Here is an 18148-nt window from a genome sequence, read left to right as displayed (position 1 = left end):
TATTACTAAGAACCTTGCTAGATGACCAGGAAGAATGCAGTTTGAAGTCCAAATCCTTATGATTTCCAAATTCCTAAGAGGTCTTGAGCTCTTAATTTCTTTAGTTTCTCACATGGAGGATAATGAGTATTTTTGATAATGTAAGAGTGAATTAGTGCTTTTGAGGGACAGTGTAAGAGTGAATTAGTACTTAAAAGAGACTGAAGAAGAAGGTGTTTTAATATTCAGGTGCTATTATATATCAGTGACCAGATTTTAGTAGTAGGTCTATCAGAATGATAGGGTAAGGAAGATGAACCTTCAGAGTTACTCCTTGTAAAATACTAAGTTATTGAGATTTATTTAGATTTTTGCTGCCTTATTAATTCCTGTTAATTGCACCTGATTAATATCTGTGAGCTGTATGTCTCTCCATGTGTCCATAAACCATCTACGATTCTTTGATTTCTATTTTGTAACTTATCTTTACCTTTGTTCTTTCAGTGGCTGTTTAGCTCTTAAGGGTTCATGCATAGGCCGTGGATGTGAGCCTTCTTATCTGGAAAGTTTGGCTTTTGCTTCCGTCTGAATCTGTCTTTTTTAAAAATTAATGAACTGATGGCTTATATGAAATAAGTGACCAGAACTAACCAGAGGTTGGTTAGTTCCTTACTTTGTTAAATGGTTGCACAACAAACAAAAAGAGGAATGTGAGACAGACACCATGTATAGCCTACAAGGTTAATATATTTACTACCTGGCCCTTTACAGAATAAGTTTGCTGCCACCTGTCATAGATAAATAGTATATTATTAATTGGTTAAGAGCAGGGGCCTCTGGAGACAGACTACCTTGGGTCAAATCCTGGCTTTACCACTTATATCATGACCTTGGGCAAGGTACTTAATCTCTTTGTGACTTGTTTTCTCATCTGTAAATGGAAATAATTACAATGTCTACCTCATAGGGTTGTGGTGAAAACTAAGTTAATAGATGAAGTGCTTAGAACAGGATCTGATCTTTACTTAGTGCTCAGTGAATGTTAACAATTTGTTTTCATTATTGTGGTGGTAGAAAAAGTCTTCAGAGATCATCAGAAACAGTCCTTGCTTTCAGCTACTGAGTGCCCAAGTAATCAAAACCATTTTCTGTTTTCTTCATCAAGAATGGAGAGTCAGAGTACTGAGTTGATGAGGACCAGGATGGCAGTATAGGACACTCCAGGATGCTGATCCCCCACAACTAGCAACAACTAGCAAGACTGGCGCAGGATTCTTCTTCAAAGCTCCAGAAAACAGTTCGGGGGTTGCAGCAACTGGGCAAGTGCTGAATAAGGAAAACACAGCTTAAAGATGATAGGAGAAGTTCATGACATCCTTGCTGGCCCCTTTCCTACCCCTTCCCTGATGCAGTATGGAGCTGGCTTGTGCTCATATGTTGGGTCTCTTATCCTATTCTGGAGGGAGCAGAGTAACCCCTATGTGCATACTGGGGTGCCTTCATGTTTGTGCCAGTCTAACCAGTGGCAGCCTGAAAGACTGAGCCAGGAAAATTGACTCTGGCTTGCCCACCCAGAACTTTCCTTGCAGAAGAGGCAGCTTGCAGATAGCTAGAGCAGGGTCAGAAAAATTATTACATCTAAGCCTCCTGGGTCAGAGATTACCTGCTTTAAGTCATACAATAGAGTACCTAGGAGGCAGAGCATCTATTTTATAGTAATTCCTAAAAACAGGATATGCTCCTACCAAGGGGCACAAAAAAAGAATGAAAAAAAGTGAATGGAACCTGAGAGCTGTGGGACACCATCAAGCATACCAATATATGCATTATGGGAGTCCCAGAAAGAGAGGAAAGAGAAGGAGGCAGAAGGAATATTCAAAAAAATAATGGCAGTAAATTTAGCAAATTAATGAAAGATAGGAATGTGCATATTCAAGAAATGCAATGACCCAAACAGGATAAGCTTGAAGACAACCATGCCTAGACACTGTCAAATGCTCAGGAAAAGGAAGAGTTCTGAAGGCTGCAAGAGAAAAGCAATGAGTTAATACAATAGAATCCCAATAAGACATGTGCAGTGGGACAAAATATTTAAGGGACTGAAAGTAACAATTGCTCATCAAGAATGTTATATCCAGTAAGACTCTCTTTCAAGAATAAGGGAGAGATTAAGACAGTCCCAGATAAACAAAGGCTGAGGGAGTTCATCACCACTGCACCTGCCCTACAATCAATGTTAAAGGGAGTTCTTTAGACTGAAAGGAAAGGACACAAGATAGTGGATCAAAGCATAAAATAAAGACCTCTGGTACAGGTAACCATGTGGTAATTATAGATGCTACTACCATTATATTCATTATATTGTATTTTTTGTGTGTAACTTTATTTATTACTTCTTACAGGTTCTAAAATGCAAATGTATACAAAGTTATGATAAATCTATGCTTTTGGACATATAATGTATAAAGATATCATTTGTAACAAATAGAACAAAAACATGGGAGGAAAAGGATATAGGAACAGTGTTTGCTATTGAAGTTAAGTGGATATCAAATCAGTTGTGATTGTTATAGATGTTAAATTTAAGCCCCATAGTAACCACAAAGGAAATACCTGAAAAATATATACATGGAACTCAAAATGGTACAGTACAAAAATAAAATAAAATAAATATGAAAGTGGGCATTAATGAAAGAATTGAGGGACAAAAGTGGTATAAGACTTATAACAACCATATAGAAAACGCCAGAAGAAAGTCCTACATTACCAATAGCTACTTCAAGGGCAAATGGATTAAACTCTCTATTCAAAAGGCAGAGATCAGCAGAACGGATTAAAAAAAAATATATATATATATCCCAATTATATGCTCTTTACAAGAGAATTGCCTTAAATTCAAAGACACAAGCAATGAAAGAATGGAAAAAAATATACCATGTAGATAGTAATCAGAATAGAGCTGGGGTAGCTGTACTAATATCCAGTAACATTAGCCTTTAAGTCAAAAACTGTTATGAGGGACAAAGAAGGCCAGTATGTATTGATAAAGGGGTCAATTCAACAAGAAAACATAACAATTATAAATATATATGGACCTAATGGCAGAGCCTTTAAAGAAATGATGCAAGTATTGACAAATTTGAAGGGAGAATAGGTGGTACTACATTCACAGTAAACAATTTTAATAGACCACTTTCAATAACAGATAGAACATCTAGATAGAAGATCAACGAGGAAATAGAAGACTTGATTGATGTTATAAACCAAGTAGACTTAAAAGGCATATACAGAACACTTCACCCAACAGCAGCAGAATACACATTCTTCTATAGTGGACATGGGTCATCTCCAGGATAGCCCATTGTTAGGTCACTAGTCACAAATTTAAAAATATTGAAATCATACAGTATATCACCTCCAGCCACATTGGAATGAAACTAGAAATCAATAGGAGAAAGAGAACTGAAAAATTCATAATATGTGGAAATTAAATAACGTACTATTAAATAACCAGTGAGTCAAAGATGAAATCAGAAGGGAATTTAGGAAATACCTTGAGGTGAATGAAAATGAAAACACAACATGCCAAAACTTGCAGGATACAGCAAAGGCGTTGCTGAGAGGGAAATTTATAGCTATAAACGCATACATGAGAAAAAGAACACTCTCAAATCGGACACCTAACCTCACAATTGGAAGAACTAGAAAAAGAAGAGTAAACTAAACCAAAGCAAGCACAAAAAAGGAAATAACTTAGGTGGAGAAAAATGAAATAGAGAATTTTTAAAAATTGAGAAAAGCAACAAAACCAAAAGTCAGTTCTTTGAAAAGATTAATAAAATCAACAAACCCTTAGCTAGACTGACAAAAAATGAGAGGGGATGCAAATAACCAAAATCAGAAATGAAAAGGGAGGAAGGACCCCACAAATAAAAAGGAACATGGAGAATACTATGAACAACTCTTTGCCAAAAAACTAGACAACTGAGATGAAATAGAGAAATTCCTGGAAATACACAAACTACCTGTACTGCCTCAAGAAGGAATAGATGATCTCAACAGACCAATAAAAAGTAAAGAGATTGAACCAGTAATTAAAAACCTCCTACCAACACAAAAAAAGCCCAGGACTAGAAGCCTTAACTGGTGAATTTTACCAAACATTCCTGAAGAATTAACACCGATGTTGCTCAAATTTGAAAAGGCATCTGAAGTAACTTCAAGTGGAAAGAACACTTCCTAACTCATTCTATGAGACCAATATCACCATAATCTCAGAGCCAGATAAAGATACCACAAGAAAAGAAAATTACAGACCAATATCCTTCAGAATATACAATAGTACATTAAAAGAATTACATACCATTATCAAGTTTGATGTATCCACAGTACCCAAGGGTGGTTCATCATAAGGAAATCAATTAATATAATACACTGCATTAACAGGATGGGAAAAAAACTATATGATCAACTCAGTTAATGCAGAGAAGGCATTTGACACAACCCAGCACCCCTTGATAAATAGAAGTAAACTTCCTCAACATGATAAATGGCATATGTGAAAGACCCACCACCAACATCTAACTCAATGTTGAAAGGCTAAAAGTTTTTCTCACAGCTGACAGCATAGTCAGATGAGAGACTGAGCTTTCCCCCTAAGATCAGGAGCAAGACAAGGGTGTCCACTGTCTCAGCATTGTGCCAGAAGTTGTAGCCAGAGCAGTTAGGCAAGAAAAAGAAATAAAAGGCATCCAAATAGGAAAGGAAGTAGTAAAACTTTCCCTATTTGCAAATAACATGATCCTATAAATAGAAAACCCAGAAAAATCCACAAGAAAGCTACTAGAACTTAAAAACAAAGTCACCAAAGAGACAAGGTGCAAGATTAACATGGAAAAATCTGTTGTATTTTGATGTACCAGTAATGAGCATCTGATGTAGAAGTGAAGGGAAAAAAAAAATTCCATTTACAATAGCACTATTGTAAAGAATCACATAATTAGGAATCAGTTTAACCAAGGATATAAAGGATTTGTACAAGGAAAACTACAAAATATTGCTGAAAGAAATCAAAGACGTAAATAAATGGAAGGACATTACATGCTCATGTAATATGTATAGTCAAGATGTTAATTCTACCCCAAGCAATTTAGATTCAGTGCAATCAAAATAAAAATTCCATAATCTTTTTTCTGCAGAAAAGAAAATTTAATGAAAAAGCCAATCATCAAATTTAAATAAGAGGATAAGGAACTCTAAATAGCCAAAACCATCTTTGAAAAGAAAAAAGTTGGAGGGCTCATGCCTCCTAATCCTACAAAACTACAGTAATTAAAACAGCATGATACTGGCTCAAGGACATACATAATGCTCAATAGAGTCAAATTGAGAGTTCAGAAATAGACCCTCATATGTATGGCCAATTGATTTTTGATGAGGGTGCCAGGTATACTCCACTGAGAAAAAGTATTTTCTTCAGCAAATGGTGCTGGGAAGACTGGATATTCTTATGTGAAAGAATGAAATGGAACCCTACCTCACACCATATGAAAAATTAACTCAAAGAATGAATCAAAGATCTAAATATAAGAACCAAAACTTTAGGACTCTTGGAAGGCAATATAGGGAAGTATCTTCAAAACCTTGTGGTAGGAAATAGTTTCTTAGAGTTTTGTACCAAAAGCATGAATAATGAAAGAAAACAGATAAATGGGACTTCGTGAAAATTTAAAATTTTTGTGTGCCAAAGGATTTCATCATGAAAGTAAAAAAAAGACAACCTACACAACAGGAGAAAGTATTTGGAAACCACATATTTGATAAGGGTTTAATATCCAGAATATATAAAGAAGTCCTACAACTCAACTACAAAAAGACAACCGAATTTTTTAAAATGGGCGAAAGACATGAATAAACATTTCTCCAAGAAGATATTACAAATGGCCAAAAAGCACATGAAAAGGTGCTCAAAATCAGAGCCATTAGGGAAATGCAAATGAAAACCACAATGAGATACCATTTCACCCCCGCTGGAATGGCTAGTATTTTAAAAAATTGGAAAATCAGCATTGGAGAGGATGTGAAGAAATAGTAACACTTGTCCACTGTTGGTGGGAATGTAAAATGATGCAGCCACTATGAAAAACAGTTTGGTAGTTCTTCAGAAAGTTAAGTGTAGAATTACCATGTGACCTGGCAATCCCACTTCAGGGTATATACCCAAAAGAATTGAAAGCAGAGACCCAAAGAGATATTTACACACCAATGTTCATATCATTATTCATAATTGCCAAAAGATGAAAGCAACCCATATGTTAACATGCATATATAGCACATTTATACACAGAGTGGAACATTATACATACCCACACAGTTGAACATTATTCGGCTGTAAAAATGAATGAATTTCTGGTACATGTGACAACATGGATGAACCTTGACAACATCCTGTTGTCTAAAATAAGCCAAACAAGAAAAGACAAACATTGATCTCACTGTTATATAAAATACTTAGAGTAAGCAAATTCACAGAGTGAAAAACATGAATACAGGTTATCATGGGCCAAGGTGGGGTTAGGGAATGAGGAGTTAACAATTAGTACATAGTTTCTGTCTGGGGATATGGAAAGTTTTTGGTAATAAATGTTGGTGATGTTTACATAACACTGTGAATGTAATTAGCTTAGCATTATTGAATTCTATATTTGAATATGATTAAAAGGGAAAATTGTAGGTCACATATGTGTTATTAGAATAATTTTTTTTAAAAAGCCATAGGAGGGAAGCGGACTTGGCCCAGTGGTTAGGGTGTCAGTCTACCACATGGGAGGTCCACTGTTCAAACCTGGGGCCTCCTTGACCCGTGTGGAGCGGGTCCGCATGCAGGGCTGATGCGTGCAAGGAGTGCTGTGTCACGCAGGGGTGTCCCCGCTTAGGGGAGCCCCACGCGCAAGGAGTGCGCCCCGCAGAGAGCCGCCCGGCATGAAAGAAAGTTCTGCCTGCCCAAGAATGGCACCTCACACACGGAGAGCTGACACAACAAGATGACACAACAAAAAGAAAACACAGATTCCTGTGCCACTGACAACAACAGAAGCGGACAAAGAAGAACACGCAGCAAATAGACACAGAGAACAGACAACTGGCGGGTGGGGGCAGAAATAAAATAAAATAAATAAATCTTAAAAAAAAAAGCCATAGAACTTTATAACTCAAACCCTAATATATTTTATAGACTCTAGTTTATAGTGTAATGATATTAATATTGTTTCATATATTCTTACAAAGCTACCACACTAATGCAAACTATTAATAATAGGGAAAACTGCATGTGTGAAGAAGACATATATGGGAAGTCTGTATTTTCTGCATGAATTTTTTTCTAACCCTATAACTTCGATAATAAAATATATATAAATACAGGGAGCAGATGTGGCTCAGGCAATTGAGCACCTGCCTCCCACACGAGGTCCTGGGTTTGGTTCCCAGTGCCTTCTAAAGAAGACAAACAATAAGTAGACATCAAGCAAAAAAACACAACAAACAAAAACAAGGAACAAAGAACTAGCAACACACGAGGGAGCCAGCTGAGGGATATATATATATACAGAAAAAAATATATATATATATACAGAAAAAGGATGAAGGATCATTTTCTTTTTAATGGTACCTGCTTTACTGAAAAAAGTAAAGTGAAGCAGATCCATCCACATGCAAACATTATAAAATGATTAAAAACTACAAGAAATATAGGATAACATTTATTCATTAAGAAAAGGATAATCAAAGTTCATTTGTTAAATGTGATAAACATTTAAATAAAAAGCAACAACAAAAAATCTTTGATGTTGGGAAACAGATGTGCCTGAACCATTTGGGCTCCCATCTACCACACAGGAGGCCCAGGGTTCGATGCCCAGGGCCTCCTGGTGAGGGCAAGCTGGCCCACACAGAGTGCTGGCCCATGCAGGGAATGCGGTCCTGCACAAGAGAGTTGCCCTGTGTAGGAATGGCTCCTCGCATGGGAAAAGCTGCCCCATGCAGGAGTGCCAGCTGATGTTGGAGAGCTGGCACAGCAAGATGACGCAACAAGAGACACAGAGGCGATAAAATAAGACATAGCAGAAGAGGGGAGCTGAGGTGGTGCAAGAAAGTGATTGCCTCTCTCCCACTCTGGAAGGTCCCAGAATTGGTTCCCGGAGCCACCTAATGAGAATACAAGCAGACACAGAAGAACACACAGCAAATGGACACAGAGAGCAGATAATGGGGGGAACGGGGAGAAATAAGTAAAAAAAAAATCTTTAAAAAAAAAAAACGTTCATGTTTATCACCAGCATAAGAAATAAAGTTGAGATCAGAGACATGAAAGTGAGGATGATTAGGGAAACAATGGTAAACAGCAAAACAGTAAGAAAGGAGGTCAGCAGAAGTAGAAGAAGATTTAAATCAAAGGGAGGCCAGAGGTTTCTCACTTCTCAGATCAAGAATGTCCAGTGTTGAAACCCTTTCGTCCCTTTGGGATCCCACCTCAGTTATTCTGTGTGTCCAGTTTTATTCCTCTCATTTCAAGATAATCTGCATACTTTTGATTCATTATTTTTTGTTGCAGAAATAAAGTTTCAGCATCAAGTCATGTTTACTGAACACACATTATATGCAAGGCATCTTCCCTCTAAAAACCTGTCAAATGTATACAAAATTGTATTTTCTTTATTTAGTTTTTAGGCCCAGCAATTCTGTTTCTCTTTAGCCTGCTTGCCCTAATCATCATCATCAAAACTTGTTGAGTTCCTAAATGCCTTTCTTCATCTTCTCTGAGACCTTTTTAATTTCTTCTACTCGCTCTTTCAAGTAGGGGAATTCAAACCTTAGTTATTTACAAAATATAGAAAACATTTTTGAGAAAAACATAATGAAGTGTAATTCATTCTCTTTTTCCTTTTTTTTTTTCAACTCGGCTTGTTTCTTCTGTTTATGGATATTGAAGTGGAGTGATGAGTGTTCCAGGATGGGCATTTGACGATGTCAGGGTACTTAAGTAATGGACCCGCGTTGAGATTACACTGCGCACATTGATTACCTCATCTTATTAGCTGATGGAGATCTTTGAAAGGACAAGATTGCAGAGCTTTCAAGCTCCCAGCTCCCAGGATTTGATTCCAAGAGCTTGATAATTGTCAGTGCCCACTGGGACTGTGTTAAAATGGTGGTGGCTTAGTGTACTACAGCACGTTCTATGACGGTATTATAACAATTCCCCTTGTCCTTAGATTTATTTAAGTAAGGTTAAGATTTTCGTAGCAACTTTAATTTGTCTTCATAGCATTTATAGAATTCTGTTTGTTTACTTGTTCATTTTTTTTTCACATTAATAGAATTAATTTCACTGAAGGAGGCAATTTTTTTTAAGTTAATGCAGGTTTTTAATTTTAATTAAAAATTTTTTTATTAGAGCAGTTGTAGAAAATTCATGTATTCAGTACAGAGTTCCTGTATGGGGAGGGGAATTTTTGTTTCTTGAATTATGATTCTTTAGACACCTAGAACAGTGACACATGTAAGGGTTCAGTAAATATTTTGAATGAATAAATAAATTAAATGTAGTTACTTATTTTCACCAAAATAGCCTCCCCAAATCCAGATAGTTTTCCAGTTGATGTCATTTTAGATAACTTTGTGCTAAGAATAGTATTTTAAATTATGAATGAATTGTATTTAACCACATAGACAGTTGAGTACAGAAAAAGGAAATTGAACATGAAATCCAAGTTTCTATTGATAAGTATTTTTGCAAATTAAATGGTGAAAAATAGGATTGTTGGATCCACGTGACCCAGGCAGTTAAGACCTTTAGCTACAACTCAACCCCAGAAATAATTGAAAGGGCTTTTAAAATATCATTGTTTTTCCCTTTATTCTAAGAGGATAGGCTAATAAATGTTAATTTTAAAAACTACATTCTTTCAAATAGAAATGAATTCTAAAATACTATTATTACCCTCTATGCTCTGCTGCCTTCTTGACAGTTTATCTTTCATACACCCTTTCTTAGGACTTAAGGATATAAGAAAAAGAGGGGGTAAACTAAGGAAGAGAACATCATGGCGTGCTGGGCCCTCGTGGACCTCCGGGGAGAGCATTGTAGAAAGTCAGGAAGAAAGCCAAGCACTAGGCCTGTCACCTCCCCACCCCCTCCCTGCTCTTCTTGCTGTCTGTGTCCATTCACTGTGTGAGCTTCTGTATCTATGTCTCTTTTTATCTTCTCTTCACATCTTTCTCCTCTAGAATTCACCGGAATTGGATCCTGGGGACCTCTGATGTGGAGAGAAGTTCCCTGTCAGTTGCGCCACCTCAGGTCCTGGTCTCTGCTGTTCTTCACCTTGACCCTCCCCTTGTCTCTCTTCTGTTATGTCATCATCTTGCTGCCTGACTCATTTGCACAGACACTGGCTCACTGCATGGGCACTCGGTTCACCACGTGGGCTCAACACATGAGCACTCAGTTCACCACGTGGGCACTCAGCTCACTGTGCAGGGACTCAGCTCACCACGTGGGCACTCATGGGCACTCGGCTCACCACATGGGCACTCAGCTCACTGTGCAGGGACTTGGCTCGCCACGCAGGCACTCACGTGGGCACTAGGCTCACCACATGGGCACTCAGCTCACTGTGCAGGGACTCAGCTCACCACGTGGGCACTCGTGGGCACTCGGCTCACCACATGGGCACTCAGCTCACTGTGCAGGGACTTGGCTCGCCACGCAGGCACTCACGTGGGCACTAGGCTCACCACATGGGCACTCAGCTCACCGCGCAGACACCCACGTGGGCAGCCAGCTTGCTATGTGGGTACTGGCTCGCCACACAGGCACATGTTTTCTTCTTTTTTACCAAGAGGCCCCAGGGATTGAACCTGGGTCCTCCCATATGGTAGGCAGAGGCCTTATCACTTGAGCCACATCTGCTTCCCAGTACTCATCCTTTTGAAGGAGAAGGGAAGGAGGGACAGAAATACTGGGAAAGGAGAGGTTCAGTAAACTACGTGGTGAAAAGGGAGACTTTGGTAAAGTTGAAGATCTGATAAAGGCAATTGGTGACATGGGGTCGAGACCAGGGGTTCTTAACCAGGCGTCCCTGAATCCTAACTGAAATTCAAAAAAAACCCACCTTATTCTTGTGGGGATGTGTTAGTATAGGTGTGATGTATTTATTAAATAATACACTTAGTAAAGGGTCCATGGTTTTCTCCTGACTGGCAAAGAGGTCCATGGAACAAAGAAGGATAAGGACACCTGCATGAGACCCTGCCACGATGAATGGCATGGGATACTGACCCAACACTGGACAGTGGAGAAGGAAATGGAATCCTAGTCCCTTCCTGGTACTGTAGGGAATAACACATCCATGGCCATGGCAGTGTAAATGCTGTTTATTGATTTTAAGCTCTTAGAATAATCAACCTTTAGAGTGAAAAATCATAGACAATTGAACTGTTAAAGAACTAAATGTAAATGCTGTCAGCCTTCACAATGTAAAAGTATATGTGTAGGCGACAGAAATTAGAAAATGGATTAGAGTAAGGGAAGATAGGAGGGAAAGGATAGAAACTAATTGTACCCAAACAGGTAAAGGATGTCCTGTGTGATTGATGAAATAAAAAGCAGTGGTTTAAGTATGTGTCTTGACGTTGCAGAGCTGTCCAGTTGAGGGATTGGGACTGCTCACTACATTGGGAGGAAGGAGGGAGGGAGACAATACAGAAAAAGTGAGCCAGCTGTCAAAGCCAGGGGTCAATAGGTAATGTTTAAGAGTGAGAAATCATAAATAAGCATTTTAATTTTGGAAATAGGAGGGATTGCTGTTAGGGTAAGCTGAATTCGGCCCAGATAGTTAAAATGCACACTTTAATGAAGGGACTACTTCTTGACCTAAGGGCTGGGTTTAGGGGAGGGTTCTTACATCCTTAGAGTTGGAAGGGTTTGGGAGGAAATGCTGATTATAAAAACTCTACAGGTGGTGGGGTGATATATGGAACCCCTGTATGATGTTATGCATGTTTATTTTGTAAGTTTACAACTTCTACTGTACACTTGTTTATGTATATTCATGTATGAATGACATACTTTAGTAAAAAATATATTTAAAAACAAACAACTTCTATAGGCGCCCAGTGAGCTCTGGATCGGTGGAGCGCCCACCAGGGTGCTATGGTCATGCCAGAGGAGCCTCAACCAGAAGGGAGGAGCTGAAACCAGGAGAGGGGAACACATATGCCCACCTCACCCCTCCTGGATCACAGAAGAGGGCAGAGAATGGGTGGGAGCACAAACCAGAATAACCAGCACAAGGGCACGGTGGGGAGGGGGAGTGACCACTAAGTGAAGTGCTTCTCTGTAGAACAGAAGTGGGGTGGGGATGTCTGGGGCACGGCTGCCTTGCCTGATAAGCTCTTTTGTACAATAGATATTTTAACCTCTGCAGGTGTGAATTTTCCTAGGATGTTCTAACGTAAATGCTTTAATTCATGCAGCACCTGTTTTTTCTCTCTAATGTTCTAAGAGCTTGGTGGATAGTCCTCAAGGTGCTTATAGTCTGGTTAGGGAAACAAGATGCTAAACAAACAAGCAAAAATACATGACAAAGGTGATTACAAGTTGTGATTAATACTATAAATTTATTTCATAGCACACGAAAAAAGTGCTGCTTCTCTAAGTTTAATTCTCTAATAATACTTTACTAATTCTTAAAATATAATTATTTGGAAACAAGGAACAATTCTTAACCTATTTTGCTGTGTTTAACTATAAATACACTACATGCTGCAAATCAGATCTGCAAATGGAACAGCTGCCTCTTCATTGTTTTGTTCCTGTTACTCATTTTAATGAATAATTTGAACAGACTCCAAAACATTACATTAGATGTATAAGCATGCTTTAAGAGTGATATCATAATGTTAGTGTTTTTAAAACTAAGTGATATCATTGTCTAAACATAGTAAATTTTAAGAGAGTTGATTTTTTTAGCTGTTTTAGTATCTGTAAATGATTTTGCAGTGAAACAAAAAGGGGTGAAAATTAACCCAAGGATTCATATCCAAGTGTGGATGGCTAGAAAAATTTTCTTGCCTTTACCCTCCTGGCTCATGAATCTTCGTAATTGGAATAAATCTTTTTAGGTCCTTGGTTGAAAATTACCTTTCCTTGATTTTCTATAGAAGATCTGAACAATGTTAGAAAAGTTGGGATAAACATTAACAAGGAAAGTTTTTTTCTATCTTCCTTGATACTTCCTGTCCCTGTAGGATTTTGTCCCACAGAGGAAAATAAATGACCAGGGAGATGCATTTGCTGTCCCCTCATTCCTCTCACCTTTTATAACATTCAAAACGTATTCTCAAGAGAACAGCCTGAGAAAAGAAATATGGAAGGGCTCTGTTCCTATGTCCTGAGTATTTGCTTATTAAGTCCTTATTAAAATATACCCTGGGTAATACATCTCCCTTGACATGGGCTACTCTGTTTCCTACATGAAAAAGCTGGTGTTTTAAGCTGACACTGCATGCGTGTAAGATGTAGTCATGAATTACGGGAAGCTAACTGCTTTCAGATATGCCAGAATTGTCATACTAATGCATCTCTCCAAAGAGTGTTAAAAATGGTAATTAAATTAACTGTTTATTGTCGTGCCTTTATTCATCTCAAAATGTTTTTTATTTAGATTCACTCATTTGATTTCTATGCAGTTCTAGGAAATAAAATCCCTGCTGATTCAGGAGGAGTTTTATATATGTTTGAATGCTTACACCTGGAAATCACCTGGCAAGAAATCATTTTGTTTGTAATAATCATGAGTTATTATGCGTTTTGGTTCTAGATGTTAAGAAATAGCACCACTACTGGATTACTTAAGCAAAGAGTCTATGTCAGATACTTGAACCTCATCTTTAGGGATCGTTTTCTTATGTTCTGTTCAGTGACTTTAGTTTGTGTAACCGTGGCTGGCTGTCTCGCAAATCTGTGTCTCCAGTTACCAGGTGGGGGTGGGGAAGTCACGTGATTGGTTGTTTATGTAAGTTGGGAGTAGTGTCATCTTCATGTTTAAAGGGCTGTATATGTTAGTGCAAAACTAGTATTAAAATGAGCAGCTGATTCAGAGGAGCGTCTGCTGTTGCTGGTGATGAGATCATAGACAAAACCCACACCCCTTTCTAGACTGAAGATCTCCATGGAGATAAGCATGCTTCTCTGGCAGAGTCACGCAGCCACACCTGGCATCATTGAAGGTGTCTCATGATTTCACTTTACCTGTTCCTTGACTTGAAGTGCTTTACTTTGAAAATGAATCCTTAGATTTCCAGTTGTCTTTATGGAAATGATTTTGTTGTAGTTACTCATGCCTAGTCCTCCCCAAAACCAAAAAATAAAATAGCCAGACCATGTCAGCCTAGAAACTAGCAGCTAGTAAATTGTGTTTTTAACTACTGGGAAGTATATGCTACCTAGATGTAATCTAGAGATGTAGGCTTTTTCTTAAAAGGTAATGATCAGAAGTCCAAAGGTACACAAGGAAATAGTTAACCTACCTAAGTTGATAAAAAAAGTTTTGTCTTTGGGACAAAGGTGCTCAATATACATTCACAGATTAATTTTTATTCAGTGACTGATTTGTGGGTGTTTATGGTACGCTCTTCTTGTTTTGTTTTGCTGATATTTGCATATTCTTTTAAAGTTTTTCTGCTCACAAACTACCCACTAGGGGGCAGACAAAAGAATGAAGAAAGGAAAGTCAAATCAGTCCATTGAGTTCACAATATCTTTGTGCCTTGTGTTTTCTGCTCCTTCTGGATACCTTGGAGGGAAAATTTTTCTATTTAGTTATACTTCATACATATTAGCCTCTTTAATGCTTTTTAGTGGGCTTATTTGTACATTTAAAAGGTAAGCATTTTATACAAATTTAATGGTCATTCTTCAATTAATTAATTGCCATAGGATATGTTTTGCTTTTCTGGCATTTCACCATCAAAGCTCTTAGTAATGGAGGAGCGGATGTAGCTCAAATGGTTGAGCACCTGCTTCCCATGTACGAGTTCCTGGGTTCAATCCTGATACCTCCTAAAAACAAAAACTAACAAAAAAACCAACATTGGGGAAGCCAGTGTTCAGTGGTTGAGCACCGACTTTCCACATAAAAGATCCCAGTTACACTCCCCGGTCCCCATACCTCAAAAAAAAAAAAAGAGAGAGAGAGAGAGAAAATAAATGTACATTGAAATAAAATTAAAAAAAAAAAAATGAATATCTAATTTTTTTTTACTGATGATTATAATGATGATCCCTCTAGAGTTCACCTTATACTGTGCTATCAAGACTCATGCATTCACTCATACAGCACTCAAGTCCTTATTCTTTTGTCAGGCATTGTGTGTTTAGGTTTTGAGAACAGAAAAGTGAATAGAGGGAGCCCAGAAGATTGAGTATACATGGCTAATAATGGGTGCTGTCTTGGCCATTTGGTGAAAGGACTAGAGCATGAGAGAAATCAAAAGGAATTCTTGATGGCTACAGTTCTGGGTATTTTTTCTTTCTGATTAGCCTTTTCAAACTGCTAATAATGATTAGAATGCCATATGGGTTGGGGACTTCAGTTGTGAGGGAACAAACCCCCTCTTCCTTTTTTATTGTGGTAGCATGTGAGTAATAATTTATTATTTTAATCATTTTTAAGTATATAATTTAGTGTATTACTTTTACAATGTTGTGCTATCATCACCACCTTCCAGTACTAATATATTTTTTATCACCCCAAACAGAGGCTCTGCTTTTTAAGCAATAGCTCCCCATTTCCTTTACCCCCAGCCCCTGGTTACCTCTAATCTGCTTTCTGTCTCTCTGAATTTCCAACATCTAGGCATTTCATGTAAATGAAATCATCCAATATTTGTTCTTTTGTATCTGGCATATTTCACTTGGCATGTTTTCAAGGTTCATCCATGTTATATCATGTATCAGAACTTCATATGTTTGGTGTTTTTTTAAAAGATTTAGTTCTCCTTGACCCCTCGTTGTCTGCATTTGCTGTGTCCATTTGTTGTGTGCTGGTTACTTCTTTCTAGGAGGCACAGGGAACCCAACCTGGGAACCTGCTATGTGGGAGGAAGGAGCTAATTGCCTGAGCCACTTAACCCTCCCTGCTTTGTTGCTTCTCTCATTGTGTTTCCTCCCTGTCTCTTGGTTGTGTTATCTCACTGCATCATCTTGTCCTATCAACTTACTGCACCAGCTTGCTGTCTTGCACGTCTTCTTCAGGAGGCACCGGCAACCGAATCTAGACCTCCCATGTGGTAGGTGGGAACTCAATTGCCTGAGCCACATATGCTTCCCTAGAACTTCATATGTTTTTATGACTGAAAAGTATTGTATATATTTACCACATTTTGTTTATCCATTTATCTGCTGATGGACACATGAGTTGTTTTTACCTTTTTAGCTCTTGTGAATATCTGTTCAAGTCACTGCTTACCCATTTTTTAGGGGTATATCCTTAAGAGTGAAATTACTCTTAAGGTAATTTTTTTTTTTTAAGATTTATTTTTTATTTATCCTCCCCCCCCCCACCGTTATCTGCTCTCTGTGTCCATTCGCTGCATGTTCTTCTTTGTCCACTTCTGTTGTTGTCAGCGGCACAGGAATCTGTGTTTCTTTTTGTTGCGTCATCTTGTATGTCAGCTCTACGTGTGTGCTGCGCCATTCCTGGGCAGGCTGAACTTTCTTTTGTGCTGGGCGGCTCTCCTTACGGGGCGCACTTCTTGCAAGTAGGACTCCCCTACATGGGGAGGAATCCCTGCATGGTAAGGCACGCCTTGTGTGTATCAGCACTGTGCATGGGCCAGCTCCACACGGGTAAAGGAGGCCCGGGGTTTGAACCATGGACCTCCCATGTGGTAGACGGATGCCCTATCCACTGGGCCAAGTCTGCTTCCCTTAAGGTAATTTTATGTTTAACTTTTTGAGGAACTGCCAGACTCCCCCAGTGGCTGTACCATTTTATACAGTGCACAAGAGTAGAGTTGCAATTTTTCCAAATCCTGGCCAACACTTACTTTCTTTCTTTTTTTAGGTAATAGCCATCCCAGTAGTATGAAGTGGCATCTCATCTCATTGTGGTTTTGATTTGCATTTCCCTAATGGCTAATGATACTGAGTATTTCTTCATGTGCTTATTGGTCATTTCAAACCCTTCCTCTTAATATGTGCCATGTTTATGGGGGCTAGCTAAAAGTGTTGTTTTTTATTATTCCTTTTTCTTTGCTTCATTGAGAATCAAATCCAGTTATCAAAAAGTCATTTACTATAGCCAGTCTAAGGATATAAAGGCTTATTGAAAAGTGATAAAAGAGGCATGTGTAGAAAGTTCACATCTGAGTCCAACAATGATGAGGGAGGTGGTTGATGTGGGAAGAGTGGGGAGGTGGGGGGTGGGGGATGTGGGAACCTCTTATATTTTTTAATGTAACATTTTTTGTGATTTATGTATCTTTTTAAAAAGAGAAAATTTAATAAATATATATGTGTAAAATAAAATAAAAAATTCTTATTGAAATCCTGGAGTGAAAATATCGTTGCATAGCTTCTTGTGTCAATTATTCAACAAAATACAGGGTTTTGTTTTTATTTTCATTCCTTTTTTAATGTTTACCAAATTTTAACTGGAGATATTTTGTTTCTTTTCAACATGTTCATGTAGATAACTACAAGTAGGTTACCTGGTCTTTTCATTTTTCAAGTATAAACAGTTAAACAACTGGTTAGTAAAAATACTTCTGAGAATGTCTTCAGGTTACAATGCCTACCCTAAGTTGAAATATCAAGGGATCTTTTTTTCTGGAATAAATTCTTCATGTATTAGATTTAATAAATCATTCCAAACAGTATGTGAGTGCTGTTATTGGTAAACAAAATGATGGCATTTCTGTGAAGAGAGGATTTTTACACATTTGTCTTAGTTATTATTTGTGTGGAACACTAACTGCATACTGTATCATATTGGAATAGACATAACAGGATATTTTTTGCATTATAATTAGGTATCTTAATTACTAGAATGTATTGGGGGTGCTATCCTAAGTTAGAAAGTCCATGGTAAATTAGTATCTGTGTTTC

The 18148-nt window shown here is 38.0% G+C and overlaps 1 protein-coding gene across 10 annotated transcripts in view; it reads left to right on the top strand.

The window, feature by feature from the left end:
• The window catches only part of GAB1 (GRB2 associated binding protein 1), a 140832-nt gene that overhangs the window by 61232 nt on the left and 61452 nt on the right, over nt 1–18148 (top strand). The window lies entirely within an intron of this gene.

This window comes from Dasypus novemcinctus, chromosome 1, assembly GCF_030445035.2.
Source record: "Dasypus novemcinctus isolate mDasNov1 chromosome 1, mDasNov1.1.hap2, whole genome shotgun sequence".
Classification (NCBI taxonomy): domain Eukaryota; kingdom Metazoa; phylum Chordata; class Mammalia; order Cingulata; family Dasypodidae; genus Dasypus; species Dasypus novemcinctus.
This window is presented reverse-complemented; position numbering and strand designations above follow the sequence as displayed.